Consider the following 14681-nt stretch of genomic DNA (forward strand, 5'->3'; position numbering starts at 1 on the left):
TCATAGAATTGTAGAGGATCATCTAGTCCAGCCCCCTGCAATGCAGGAATATGCAGCTGTCCCATGCAGGGACTGCGTTTGCAACCTTGATGTTATCAGTACCATGCTCTAACCAGCTGAGCTGTCCTCAACATTATTTTTGTGCCTCTGATGTGTTGTTCAGAATTTACAGAATAATATGGATGAAATGCTGGTCCCTGCACTGATTCAGAAGAGATTGCAGTCTAAATGTGGGGACATGCAGGAAAGAAACGCAGGAGGTGGCAGGGGAAACCAGGGCTGAGTGCAAATGAAATGCAGTTAGAGGTGCTTAGGTTTTATTTCACTGGGGATTAGGATTTAGGAGCAACAGAAGAGGGGAGTTTGAAGAGGCCCTGAGGGGGAGCAGCGTGCAGATGTAACTTGTGTTTTAATGTATTTGATATTTGATGTTAGCCGCCCTGAGCCCGGTCTTGGCCGGGGAGGGCGGGGTATAAATAAAAATTTACTTACTTACTTACTTACTTACTTGTGCAACTACATTCTAGGCATTAGGGGCAGCAAAAGGGGAACAGTCAGAACTTAGATACGTAAATGCTGAGAAGTCAGCCTATGAAACAGCTAATGGTTGGGGGAATAACTTAGAAAAACAAAACAAAGCACCATTCCAGTGAATTAAAAATACAAATCCTGCTCCTACTTCTCTTCCAAAGTTCTGACTTAATGGTTTGCCTGTTCAAAAACAAAACAAAACACTGACTGGGAATCCCCATCCAACACTAAAAGATTCCAGTTGTAGGGTATTAATAACCAGCTTAATACTGAGTCTTGCATGAATCAGTACTTTATTTTTTCCATAGCTTAAAGCATGCCTTGCATATTTTCATGCAAATGAAAGAAATAATGTTTTTAGAGGCTGTATAAAAGGCATTTGTGGTATATTTGCCATTAAAAATAAAGCTTCTCCAGTTATATTTCAAGTTGTCTCTGTAGGAAGTGTGAAGTGGGCATTTAGAGACAGTTTCAAAATGCTGAAGAAATTAAAAGGGCTGTTCTTGAGAAGCCTGCAACTGGGCGTTATTATCCAAGCTTGACCTTACTCCAAGTTAGGGCTTTGCGCGTTTTCTCTCCCCACTGGAGGGCAACTTTCCACTGTTGGCAAGTCACAGCCTGCACTATAAATGCAAAGTTCAAAACACATAAAACTTCTCTTCTCAAGGCAGAGATGGTTGGTTTGGTCAGGTGTGGGGAACCTTTGAATCTTCAGATGCTCCCGATCTACAACTCCCATCAGCCCCAGCAAGTATGGCTCATGGCCAGGGATGATGGGAGTTGTAGTTGAGCAACATCGGGGGGCAAATGCCCCCCCACACCTCATCTAAGGTGCCAAGCTACTCTTTAATGCTGTGCTGTGTTCATGCACAGCACCTTTTTCGTATCATAGGTTATTGCTACTATTAAGAGTAATTAGAAGCCCAAACTCGCCTCATTGTTTTCTAAAATGCTAATTTTGAAGGAAGCAGAGAACAGAGTCACTGAAATCATATTTCATGATTACTGACTCATCATCCAGTTTGGGCATACTTTATGCTCGGAATCAGTTTGCCAGAGGTTTAATTAGCATTGAACTTTGAAAAGGATGTTCGTATGTGTGGGTTATCAGGTAAGCAGCAAAGGGAACTCTACCTGTTACCAGCTGGGCCTTGAAAGGTCAAACTGTGCAAAGGTGGATTTCATTAATGGCTGAGAGGGCGGTCTATTCTACACTTAATGCATGTTTAAATTGTGTTCCCCTCAAGCTGATTTTGCCTCTGGTGCCTGCAGATTCTTCCTTCTTGACTTCAGTGGGTTTTCAGTATAGAAAACGAGTGACCTGTCATGCAGGAGCTTTCTTCCCAAAGCAGGTGCTTAGCCTATAAGCTTTTCTTTATTTTCAGGGTTTTAAGAAATTTAATCAGGGCTAAAAGGGGGAAATGCAGTTAACCCTGGCTACATGGGTTCATGTGCTGACAGGGCTAACAACTTCTGATTTTAAAAAATGTGGGCACCTTGATCGGTCCAGGCAAGTCAGTGGACAGAAGTAGAAGTTGTAGCAGCAGCTGGAATGCCAGGAGGAATGAGATGAAGACATGGAACTGCCCTGAGACCTCCGAGTATAAGGCGATATATAAATTCAATAATTTTTTTATTTATTTTAAAAATTGAACACTGCCCCCCACTCCTGCCTCCCTTTTGCCACTGCGCTGAGTAGAACAGAGTTGGGGAGACATTCTGGAGATATTTTGGGAGGTAGTCAGTTGAGTTTTATTGTTTATTGCACTCAAATTATTATTTTCTGTGAGTTTAGTATAATTGGCTTGTGATTCTTAATTAGTACTCTTGCTGTGTACTAACCCTTGGATTTTGTGAAGCATTTAACTGCTCTAAGCTGCTTTGGGAACCAATCTTGGTTGAGCGGGATATAAATATACTAACAGTGCAGTTGCTAATCATGTTTGCTTGGAAGTAAGTCCTACTGTGTTAAATGGGACTTAATCGCCAGGTAAGTGTGTATAGGATTGCAGTTTAAGTGAATAACTAAGCTTTTCATTTGCTCCTGTGTCTAGTGATGGAAGTCACGATGTGCGGCCACTGCTCATGTACCTGCATTCTAGAAAACTACATCTCTGGTTTGTGCTGTTACCCTCTTCGTCCATGTTGTCTGAGAATAGGTTATCAAAAAAGCAGCCACTGAAGTTGGAGCAACATTCCCAGCCGTCCTTTGCTGATTTCGATGTACAGTAATGCCAAGTCACAGCTTGCCCAAATTAAGGTCTCAAAGCATAATTTCGGATCTGGGTTTGCAAACAATGGTTGTCAGATGATGGTGGCCTGGACATCACAATAAACCATGGATTGAAGTTTATGTCTGAGCTTATGAGTTTATGGGAAGGCCCATAAGTGTTGACACCACTTTGTTCTGCTTGCGCTACCTTTTTCTTTTAGACTACTGTTTTATTCTGATTACTGTGAGATATATTTGTGAGCTGCTGCTTAGGGTAGGAATCAGATCCCCCTAACCTTGAATTTTAACTTATAATGGTGAGACGTGCCAAATTTTGTGCTTCCAGTTTCCCTGAACAAATAGTTGATTCAAAACTTGATGAGACATCTGAGATGTGGGCTCCCAGGTGTAGTATGCCCGTTGTCTGCAGTTTATAGCAGTTGCTAATAAAGTTCAGATTTAGTTCAAGACTGTTAGGATGGTTTCTAAAAGCTCTGCAAGCTTTAGTCTTTATATATCCTAGAAACCTCTTATGTGTGCCTAATATAGGTCCATTGTTAAGATATTTGGGTTTGGTGGAATTTTGCTTTGGCTCATAGGCATACTTGTCCCCTTACAGCTCGGTCCCCTGGAGTTCAGAAATACTTTAAGACTACTTTCATACTGAAGCTTTTCTTCTTGTTGTTGTTAAAATCCCTCTAGCGTTCTCACTATTGCATTTGCTTCTGTTGTTGTTTGATGGCTCCGTGTACTTCATATTTTGTATTCATTACTCTTTTGGGAAAGTTTTTTTTTTTTTTTTAGTGTAATGGGGTTCTAAAACAGAATGCGGAAATTTCCTTACATTTAAAAAATAGTATTGGTAATTTTTCAAAATCAAATCGGTTTGGATCTTTCTATAGCTTTCATGAATGCAATGCAAAGCCTGCCATTGCTTTGAGTACTGAGGCAATGTAAGCTGTCACTGTATGGAGATCTAGGCATCATGGAGATGGTGGCCTTTTAGTCGGAGGTAAAATGGAGAGAAGCATACTCACAAAAATAACTCTTGCTAAGTCTGACCTTTAAGACATTGAACCGAAATGACTGAGAATTGTAAGTAAGCAACGAACTTTACTTTTCTTTCTTCTTCGCTCTCCACTCCCCTGCTTCCTACAATACTCTCTAAGGTGTATTAGGATACTTCCAATTATTGTGGATATTGCTTCTAATCTCCACTATGGGCCATGGCAAGCGGCCAAGGGACCTGGATGAGGCAATGCCTCCCCCGAGGCCCAAACAGTCCAAGATTGATACTTTTCTTCTTAACTGTAATAGAAATAATGAGGAAGTTAGCTACATGGTTGAAACTCACAATCGTTTTAATCCTTTAATTGACCTCGCAGCCGATATAGAAGTGGAGGGGGTGAACTCGAAGACAACGAATAATGCCAACGATAATGACAAAGAGGTGAGAGCCACCTCGAAGGGGGAGCCCGAGTTGGCCCTCGGCGATGGCATGGGACTCGATCATTTCCAATTAATAACCAGGACCCTGCGCTGCATCTTTAAGAGCATAAATGGGATCTCCATGCAGGTGGATAATCTCCACCAAAAGCTTGAGGCCCATTTGCTAGAGCTCCAGCTCAACCACACTCTGCCTCCGAGGGATTTAAAGGGACAGAGGTATACCTTCCTTATTAGACATGAAAGTGGTACTGGTGGTCACCTCCTAAAAACTCAATTGGACTCTCAATCTCTGATTTTACAACCAAACAAAATATGTCTAACTATACACAGTAGGGACCCCAGGTCCCCAAGGTGGAATAATTCGAGAGATGTCAAAGATCATCTGAGGCAACTCCTTCAGATTTGGCCTCCGCTAATAGACCTCAGTACAGTGAAACTTTTAAACTACCACCATCGGCTCCAAAAAGTATTGCTCTCCTTCCAGTCTCCAAAAATTCCCTCCATATTGGTTAGGCGTAAAGCGTTTCTGGCCACCTGGGGCATCTTCCCAACAAGAGTCTTTAATGACACCAGGATTAAACCTCTCTTCCGCAGCACCGTACAAAAAGGTAGCTGCCCGCCAGACAGGCGCGACTCAGTCTTGAAACTCAAGTTGTCCACCCGGGAACCTCACCCTCCCTCTCAGCCCAAGCTTCCTGGTTTATCTACTCCAGCAACAAAGAAGCATGACCAAAGCGGGCCCAGCCATCTGGATATCTCAGAGGAGAGGGACCTTATTTCATCCTATGGCGAGTTGCCATTAGTAGAACAGCAGGAAGTTATAAACAGGCTTGATACACTCAAGCAGCATCTTACACATGTACTTCAAGAGAAAATCTCCTCAAATCCTGGACATAGCAACCTATTAAATCAAAGGAAACCAGTTATGAAGGGGCGAACACCACAGAAACCCCTGCCAAATACTGGGACTCCAATAACGGATGATTTGGCAGTTTGCCTGGCGGAAGCTCCTCATACACCGTCGCAACGCAGACCCCCTTCACCTCTACTAATAGATCTGCAATCAACTACCTCGTCCTCCGCCTTAAAGAGTAACGCGCCAAACACACCTCATCCTGGTAATCTGTCAATGTCCTATTCTTCTATGCCTGACCTGGAGTCTTCATTCAGTGCGGTCCAGTCAAATGACTCTATATCCTCGTCCTTTGCCAGTCAACCTCTTTTGATAGAACCTCATTTATCCGCAACCTTTTCAAGCCAATATATAAACGTTAAGGAACCCACTGTGCAAAGAGACAACTTAGGTTTTACTGAAGACCCTGCTGGTCACATCAATCAACTCACCACCCCTTCGATACCTTCGGTAGTACCTCGCCTGGAGCTGTCTCAGACCCCTGGTAATGTCCTTCCCACCAGCAACCAGAGCAATTGACTAGCACATAGTCCCTCCTCAAATTGCTTTAATGTGCTATCCTGGAATGTGGCAGGATGGACGTCCAAACAGGATGACGGGGATATGAAAGAGTTTTTAGCGAAATTCCAGATTATGGGTATACAAGAGACCTGGTGCTTAGAATCTTCACCCCCCCCATCCCTACCGGGCTATGACGCCTTTGTGATTCCTGCGACCAAAACACACTTGTATGGGCGCCCTAGTGGAGGCCTGGTAACATTTGTTTCGCAGGAGCTTCAGCTTAATATCTCTCCTATCTTTTGGTTAGAGAGTAATTACATTCAAACTTTGCACATCACTAACAGCTCGCTTGGGGAATTCATATGTGTAAACTTGTACAATCCATCTACTTACTCCTCCTCTCACTCAAATCAGCTTTGGGAGGATTTAAGATTTATTCTAGATAAATCTGGGGCTGAATTTCCAAAGTCAGAGATCCTTATAATGGGGGACTTCAATGCCAGAATCGGAGCAGATATAAGCTTATTCACCGATAAGTCGCAATTTTCATAGAAGAGGAGTGGTTTCCTACGTGGAATTCACAGGACAAGACCATTAATAGGGCTGGCATCATACTGCTGGAGTTCACTATAAACTGCGGGCTGCACAGCTTGCACGGCACACCCAAAGACTGGTCCGGGGGATACTATACTTTTCTAGGATCTAGAGGGGCAAGTGTTATAGATTACATCTGGTCCTCCTCAGCATTTAATGATGAGGCATACTGTTTCAATGTGTTCAACAGAACCGAAAGTGACCACCTTCCAATTGCCATCTCCTTTCACCACACACAGCTGGGGCCTCCCAGCTCACCACACCCCCAGGATTCATCGACCCTGGCCCCCGGACGCAAGAAGTGGGACATCTACCTGGAGCAAGACATAAAAGTCCTCCTAAATTCCCCTGAGATCCTAGCCCTGAAAGCTCAGCTGTTAACAACGAATGTGAATCATTTCTCAATTTTCCAGCAAATTCTAGTCTACTTGCTCCCTTCGCTTACGAAACCTTCCCGTGCGATTCTATCCTGGAAGAATCAAACCTGGTTCGACCAAGAATGCAAACAGTGCAGAAGTAGGCTTAGATTTCTCCAGTCAGACATGAAAGCAGACAGCACTCAGAGCAAAATCAGGGAGTTAGCCCAATTTCGTTCATACTATAAGAAGCTGCTCCAACATAAGAAATTGCTCTTTGCGAAAGAACGCTGGTCGGCTCTGTCAGTGGCCATTAAAACCCGTGACGACAAGAAATTTTGGAATTTAATTAATGCAGGTCTAAGACCCCCCTCATTCATTGTTAATAACATCACAGCAGCCAGCTGGCACTCTCACTTTGCTCAGCTGTATTCCACCTCAGATTCTGACGTAAATGTAGTCACCACCCTTCCAGCATCTGCCTTGCCCACCTGGGAGCCAGTCTCCCCAGAGAGATGTACTCAACTAATTAGCATGCTATCAGGGGATAAATCCCCGGGGGAGGATATGATACCACCTGAGGTATTCTTATCGAACCAGTCGTGGTGGGCCCCTATCTTAGCATCTCTCTTTACCACCATTAATGCTACTCTTAAGATTCCACCTAACTGGAAACAGAGCATAGTTATCCCAATACATAAAAAGGGGGACCCACAAGATCCGCGCAACTACCGACCTATCAGCCTGTTGGACATATCATACAAGGTTTACTCTAGATTCTTGCTAGAGAAATTAATTGAGTGGGCAGAAGAAACAAAGCTATTCCATCCGGAACAGGCTGGCTTCCGCAAAGGTCACAGCACATCTGGCCAATGTCTTGTTCTACTTACCCTGATTGATAAATACCTAAACAGGTTCAACTGCAAACTACACGCGGCTTTTGTGGACCTGACCTCCGCCTTTGACTCCATTCCCAGAGATAGGCTATGGCAGAAGCTTAGTCATACCAGCATAGATAAGAGACTCCTCCTCCTTCTTATGGAAATTCATAATGACATATCGGCCAGAGTAAAATTCGGCCCTCTGGGAGCTCTTTCTGATTCTTTCCCTCTGAATAAAGGGGTCAAACAGGGCTGCCTCTTGGCCCCTTTTCTATTCAATTTCTATATCAATGACATCGTCACAACTACGAAGGCCCTAAATCAATCTGCCCCCTCCTTACAACAGCTCAAGATCCCCATATTACTCTATGCGGACGACATGGTGATACTGTCATTAACCAAGCTGGGCTTAAACAACATGCTCAGAGGGCTCATGACATATTGTGATACCAACTCCCTTAAAATTAATTTCGCCAAAACCAAAATTCTTACTTTTGGCATGAAAACTCGGAAGTCACTCTGGAATTTTGAGGGCCATTCTATTGAACATTGTTCAGCATTCAAGTATTTGGGTATCATTTTTCAGCATGGGCTTAGCTGGTCAGCTCACCTAAATACAACCATCCTGGCTGCCCGCAGAACCATCAAAGCCTTGGAGAAATTCTACTATGCAAAAGGCGGCCAGCTGGTTCCACCAATCAGAAAAGCATTTATCAGCAAAGTCCTCCCGATGTTATTGTATGGGGTTGAAATCTGGGGGTGGAATTTAAAAACACTACAACGGCTGGAGATTCTACAAAACTCTTTTGCACGGAAGATACTGGGTCTCCCCAAGGGCTCGGTTGCAGCACAGTTAAGAACAGAACTGGGCCTCCCCTCCATTGTTGCGAGAGCCCACATTAGAATTATTAGCTTTTATTGTAAATTAATCAATGCCCCAGGTCCCCTACTAGCCAGGCAAGCCTTTTTAACGTGTTCTCAAAGCAATAAATGGTCCAAGGCCATGGTGACTATTACTGCACGCTACTCTCTCCCAAATCTTGACTCGCTGTCCTCTTGGGACAAACATAAAATCCGGGCCTGGATTCTTACAAGAGACGAGGCCATGGACCGGGCACAGTCCACCTCAGCTCGCCTCTCCATGTGGCTCCCTAAAGTGAAAGTGGTAAGATCACTTGCCAACTACTTGATAGACCTGACGGAGCCCAACTTGAGAAGAGCGTTTACTATGGCCCGCTTCCATTCTATACCCACGGCCTTCCTGCAGGGGATTTATTCTAAGACCCCTATTACCCAGCGTCTATGTCCATGCACAATGAATGAAGTAGAGGACTTCATACATTTCTTTTTCTACTGCCCTATTTATGAGCCAATAAGATCTAAGCTCCTCCTTTTGATCCCGTCCACCATTACATCTAAGGAAGACTGTTTGAAATCGCTTCTTGTGGACGCAAATCCCCAAATCTCACGTGGGGTGGCAATATTCATAGTGCAGGCTCTGAAACTCAGGGCTACTCTGACAGGGTAGCGTGCCCTAGACCTGGACCTGTTTTAATCTTTTTATTACTTTTAACTCAATATGCTGAGTCTGTTCTGGGGCCATTTTGTGCTTTATATATACCCGCATACTAGTTTTTGGGCGCTGGCTATTATATCTTTGCATTATTGTCTTCGGGTAACTTAAATGTCACTACGCCAGCCAAAACACCTGAATTTTGCTGGGTTGCTTGTCTCTAGTTTGTCTTTTTTCTTTTTTGTATTGTCTTATTTTGCTATGGCAGTTTGCTAATGCAATAAAGGTTTTGACTTTGACTTTAGCAGAAATGCAAAGTTAATGAAGCCTGAGGATGTGGTCAAGATGTTTGCAACTTCACAGCCTATTACATGCTCTCTTGATTCATATTTATCCTGGCTGATTAGTGCCAGCCCTTGAAGCTTTACTGAGTAGCTCCAAGGTGTGATGAATGCTTTGTGGCATGATAGGATGGTCCCTGCTGCTTTGGATGAGGTGGTAGTGTGGCCATACAAGGGGAAAAACCACTTTGGGAGCAGAGGTTTATGCCAATTGCATGCAAACTACTTTCAACACACCTTTTTTGAGATAGGGTGGTGCTGGTTCAGCTGTGGATGCTTTTCTAGTCTGGTCTGGTTTTGGGGCAGAGTTGGTCTCAGCCACCCTGATAGATGACCTTCGGGATGAGGAAGTGTGACCATGCTGAGATTGCTTGGATCTCTCTGTGACCATTGATACCATTCACCACATTATACTCCTGGACCATCTTTGTAGGTTGGGGACACCATTTCACAGTGGTTTTGCTCCTACTTGTGGGGTTGGTTCCAGAAAATAGTATTGGATGGCTGTGTCTGAGCCCCCTGGCAATTGATTTGTGAGAGCCACAGGCAACAGTTTCCTCCCGAAATGATTTAATATTTATATGAAGCCAGCGGTGGCAGTCAGTGGGAGATTTGGGGAAAAGTGTCACTAGTATGCTGATGATACCCTGCTATATTTCTTTGGAACATCTGAACTAGGAGAGGCTGTGTATGTCCTAAAACTGGTGCCTAGAAGCCCTAGATGCAGTCATAGGCTGAATGAGAGCAAATAAACTGTGACAAGACAGAGACACTATGGATCGGAAATTCCCAGATCGTAACCTTTCTGTTAACTCTATAATTCTATCTATGTGTCTTAAGTACCGTTTGACAAAGTCATATTGACAGTAGATCCATTGAAATGAATGGACTTAAATGAATTATGATTAACTTAAATCCATTGATTTTACTGGGTCTCCTCTTGAGTGTGGCATAGTCAAAGGCCATTCTTTGAATTTAGCTTGTTACCAATCTGTCCAAAAAGGGAACAGTCCGATTTTTGGGATAATCAAAAGTTTGCATTGGGTGGGGAACCTTGACTCTCTAGATTTTCCATCTCCCATCATCCCTGACCTTTGCCTGTGCTATCTGGAACGGATGGGAACTAAAATTCAACAACATACAGAGGGTTTCCCACCCTTGGTCTACATTATTTTATCAAATTGCCCACTAGCTTTGAGTCATTATACAATGAGTTGAACATCTTAGTGTACAAAATCATTGTGATAATCATCCCAGTCTTGCATGTGAGCTTGTTTCTTCTCTTAATCTAAAACAGGGAGAGGTTAGCAGCCAAATGCAGTGTCTTGAATCATATGACAATTTGAAGTCGGTGAAGGAGGCAGGAATGGACTAGAATAGTGTATGCTTCCCCCTTCTCATTGCATGATTACCAGCAAGTTACGACTGGACTTCTGCACCCAACTTCATTAACTAGATAGTTCTGATTCATTCCTTTTGTGCCATCTGTTCATTAAATGACGTTGAGGAGGAAGGTGAAAGAGATTGCTCACACTGATGAGTGTTTGAATGAATGATGCTTAATTTGTCACTGGTGATTGCCTAATATTCAGTCTTAATACCTTCAAAAATTTACATTTAATTGGTCTGTAGTATAAAGCTCACTGTAAACTAAACCTGCCAAAACACTGATCAGAGAACTGATTTTCTTTTACAGAAACCACCTCTTAATCAGTAGTTGTTTTAGCAAATAATCTTGTGTTGGATTCAGCAAAGATGTCTAAAATACTCTTTTAAAAATAAGTATGCTCAGAAAATAGTCACACTTCATACTTATGTGCAATATATGCACAGGAAGCTGCCATTAGTTTTACCTTTTTCTCAAGGGAAAGATGCTTCAACCTCTTGATCATTTTGCAATATTCTGTAAGCGGTGGTACTTTATCTCATATAGGTAAAGGTACCCCTGACCATTAGGTCCAGTCACGGACGACTTGGGGTAGCCTGCTCATCTTGCTCTATAGGCTGAGGAAGCCGGCGTTTGTCTGCAGACAGCTTCCGAGTTATGTGGCCAGTATGAGTAACCTGCTTCTGGTGAACCAGAGCAGCGCATGGAAACATATACTCAGCAGCAAACCTGGGTTTGCAACAGGGAGCTGCAGCGAGTCCTGGTTCCTTGCTGAGTGTACCTGTATGATACATGAGTCCTGAAATATTTTTACACTACATGTTTAGATGTGTATACAACTACAAAATGTAGTGTGTGAGAGGTGTGCAAGTAAGTGCATATGGGAGTGGAGCAGCCCCTGCCTTTGTGTTGTGTGAACAGAGGGCTTAAGACACCAGTAATACTGCATTCCTCTTCTGACTTGAGAACATGCTTCTAGAGCTACTTGAGCTCAAAGGCATGAATTGTTGACTAGGATATTTAAGCTTGCTAATCTTGGAAGATTAAACTGATTTTTCTAATTTAGGAGTGGTAATTCATCTCTGGAAGCTGAAGGATTTTTGGAAGGGTTGCCAATTAGTATTTGGTTGTACAGTAGTTAATTTACAGCTATATGTGTAGCAGCAGTGGTTTACTGTACCATAAGTGTCGGTTATTCATTGTTTCAGAAAAATCATATTCTTAAGTCTTATTCAGTCATTATTCCCTCAATGTAGTTACCACTGTGCAAGAGGGAGAGTCGGGTGAGCCCATTAGCCCTCCCCCCCACTTTATGTTTCCGTGGTCATTTCTACTGTCCATGTGTTGGAGGCAATTTACAACTGAGGACTCTAGCTTGCATAGAACATCTAGTCAAGTAGAGCAGGTGTCCCACTGCAGACATTCAGCCCCCAGCATGTGAAGGCCTTCAGGAATTTCAGCATGTACAGGGTGAGTCCTTTAAAAAAGCCCCCGTGGATACAGAGTACACATGTTCCCAAATGAGTTCATTTCTGCTTCCTCCTTTGCATGTTGGTGCCCACGGGGTGGGAGGTAGAGTAACTGCAACAACATTTCAAAGCAGTTTGCAAGAAATGCTAGTTAAATTCAAAAATCTCTGAACTACACCTGAAAGTAGTGCCCATAATTGTCAAGTGCTCTGCATAAGTTCATTTGGGGTATAACATTGAACAATTTCTAGTTCAGGTTCATTCTCTTACATGTGTTTTGTACTCTTTAGACCCTTTGAGCCTTTATGCTTAGAGATCAAAATTGCTGAGTGGCGTGTGTGGAAATTAAACAATTCACATCCCATTGTGTGTGTTTTGATGTTTTCTTAGTCTTCTTAAGTATGTTTTATTCTTCAGCACAACAGCTTGTGAATGCTGAATTTTTGTTTGCAATCATTTGCATTAGTGGTTCCAAACCTTTTTACTTGGTATAGTGACCCATAAATTTATCAGGTTTTTTTTGGACTTCAGGTCATTGGCAGGCATTGGTTTTGTGCATTTTAATTGCATGTTTGTGTATTTTATTACCTTGAGGCATCCAAGCAACAATTTACTTAATATCCTTGTTAATGTGGAATTTGTTGAATTGTTTATAGTACTTTAAAAGTTACCCATAGTTTTGTTTATGGGAATGTAAGAACACCAACCATCTGATTGCAGGATATGCCTCCATAAGCTGTAGAAATTTGTTTTTAAAACATACAGTTACACAAGCCATGTTATATCTAACAACATATTAACATTTTAAATATTTTTATTCTAAATGAAGTCCATTTCAGCAAATAACAGTGGGATTGCTAAGCTAGCATTTTGCCAAAGAGTAGTTCAATGTGGGCTTTAATGGTTGTCAGACATGGTTCTCATATCATTATGGATACATAACCTGTTTTTGTATTTTGGCTTCATAGCAGCCATTCCTGAAAAATCTGTATCAAAAAGATATTTAGTACCAAATGGCAAGCAGCACAGATATTTCTTCATCAGCAAGCTCTAGATAATCTGTGGCAACATGAAAGCAAAATTCAGAGCACCTCATTTACAAAAGTTATCTTAGATGGTCCTATCACATGACAATTGAAGGAGCTGTTCTTTTTGCACAATGAGGACTTTGGGACATCAGTTGCAGATGGGTTTTGCACCTACTCAACCTTCTCAGTTTCTAAGCAGACTTCAAATTACCATTGACTTAACTAAACTTGGCAGCAGGTTCAGTGATGGTTCACTTGTACAGGGAGTTTTTCTGAGTGATTATTACAGCTCATCCGTGATGCACAGCTGCCAAAGGAGCGCCTTGTGGTGAACTGTCACCGGATCTGCCAGCAGACAGCAGTTCCCAAGTGTTACAGTGTAAGACCTGAGCCATCCGGATGTTCCAGAGACATGTGTTTATTCAGATCCCGACCCATTTGTGGGTCATGACCCATAGGTTGGGAAACAGTGATTCAGCTGAATTTGAATTGAACTGTGAACTGGATGGTGGTGAGCTGGAATTAGTGCCTTTTGGATTTCTTGAACTTGTTCCTTTTAAAAATGAATTCCCAAGTGGCCATCTCTTTTTTGTTCTTATAGCAAGAAAATGCTTTTTATCCTCTGGCAGGAAAATACTGAAAAAAGGCATTCATGTACATGTGTAGAAATAGAATAGATTTGGATCTTATCATGAAATTTGGCACAGAATAGTAGATGAAGAAAGACTCAATAGCAGATTGCATGTGGATCGCAAGACAGGTAATGCATGTATTAGGAATCAAGTTTTGAAGCCTGTGTCCAGTTTTGTCCCAGAAAAACTGGGGATTAAGAAACAAGAAGTGAGCAGAGCTGGCTGATGCTGCCATCCATTTTTTATAATTATGATATCAATATCATAATTATTTGGCCACTCCTATCAAAGGAGCCCAGGGCAGCAGAAACAGCAAAAGTAAAACAGTGTCAGACTAGTGGGTTTAACTCTGTGAAAGGTTACACTCTTGTACCTGCTCTACTAGATCTTGTGGATCTAGGGAGTTTATCCAGTGACCTATTTTAAGCAGGAAAGCAGTTAGTCTTTTGATAGCTTGACTATTTTATGCTGACAGAAATAAGTTCACTGGAAAAGGATCAGAAATACTTCTCATTTCTGTCACCCTGTGGTGGCAGGGGAAAATGACATCTACACTTTGTTTCAGTTCATGTATCTCTTATTAGCCTCATATGTCTAATTTTTCTTCTCTGCACTGTGACAGGCACCCATCATTTAATGTCAGCCCATCCCATGTATGCATTGAAATATTTACCTATATTCCTTAAATCTCTGGTATTTGTTCTGGCAATTGTAGTGTTACCTAACAGATTGTTTTCCTCTCTCTTTTCAGGTCTCTGGATGGCAGACTCTGAAAAGAAATGCAGTTTTAAGAGGTATGTTGACCACGTGTGCTTCCAGAGTTATTTGGGAAAAGAGCGCGTTACTGATGGAATTGGACTTCTCGCTTCTTACT

At 42.4% G+C, this 14681-nt stretch overlaps 1 protein-coding gene and 1 long non-coding RNA gene across 5 annotated transcripts in view; one reads left to right on the forward strand and one right to left on the reverse strand.

The window, feature by feature from the left end:
- Window positions 1–14681, forward strand: part of PCGF3 (polycomb group ring finger 3) — a gene marked incomplete at its 5' end in the record, with an annotated part of 59121 nt that overhangs the window by 18430 nt on the left and 26010 nt on the right. For all 4 annotated transcript variants that reach the window (XM_083420637.1, XM_083420636.1, XM_083420635.1 and 1 more), the window contains one exon: window positions 14559–14601. Of the gene's footprint in view, window positions 1–14558; window positions 14602–14681 lie in introns of those variants that run through there.
- LOC310667964 overlaps window positions 1–14681 on the reverse strand; it is a 36264-nt gene that overhangs the window by 17045 nt on the left and 4538 nt on the right. The window lies entirely within an intron of this gene.

This window comes from Podarcis tiliguerta (genome assembly GCF_965153285.1).
Source record: "Podarcis tiliguerta genome assembly, chromosome: 17".
NCBI lineage: Eukaryota > Metazoa > Chordata > Lepidosauria > Squamata > Lacertidae > Podarcis > Podarcis tiliguerta.